The sequence below is a fragment of the Papio anubis genome, chromosome 16 (assembly GCF_008728515.1).
Source record: "Papio anubis isolate 15944 chromosome 16, Panubis1.0, whole genome shotgun sequence".
NCBI lineage: Eukaryota > Metazoa > Chordata > Mammalia > Primates > Cercopithecidae > Papio > Papio anubis.
In genome coordinates, this window is record NC_044991.1 from 30,058,657 (window position 1) to 30,059,466 (window position 810).

The following is an 810-nucleotide window of genomic DNA, read 5'->3' on the forward strand; positions in this document are numbered from 1 at the left end:
AGGCCTGCCTGGACTTCAGACTACATAACTATGAGAGAATCAATGGGTACTGGTTTAAGCTGCTAAATTTGTCAAACAAGAATAGAAAAACCATCTTCAAATACAGATATAACAAAGTGCAGGTCAGTACAGATGAGGGACAGGCAGAAAGGGAATAAGTCACTTACCCCTACCCAGCTAGTAAATGGCAGAACCAAGATTCAAATACAAAGACGGCCTCACAGATCTGAGATGAGGGCAAATCCCCTTCTTATTACTGGGTTATGTTGTTTAGTGAGAAGAAAGAGAAAACCTCTTAAAAGTAAAGCCAGATGTACTCTATGTAAATCTGGCCTCTACATAGTGAATGGAGGGGAAGTGCAAGCTCCACCAAGGGAGCCTTTGAATGAATGAACCATCAGAAAACTAGAATCAGCTCTCCAGATTCCTACCTCTCCACTCACCCAAGTCAAAAGTGAAAAATGCTGAGACCTAGACTGCACAGAGAGGAAGTCTCCCAAGTCCCACTGGTGGGCTAGTGACAGCTTTCATGGCCCAGCTCTGCCCGCTGCACAAGTAAAGGCACAGGGGTGGCACTTGGCAGTCTATGTGGAGGAAGAGAGGCTGGGTGTAAGGAGGCCGCATAGGCATTTGGGAGGGGTGAGAGGAGACAGGAATCTCTGCCATTTGGCAATAAGAACACCTCTCAGGTTTTAAGCTACTTATCAAGTTCAGTGTTAAGGAAAACCTAAAACACTTCACTCCTGACGCACTCTGTCAAGAAAACACTGTGCACTACAGAATGATCAAAGCAGCACAACATCGGAGACT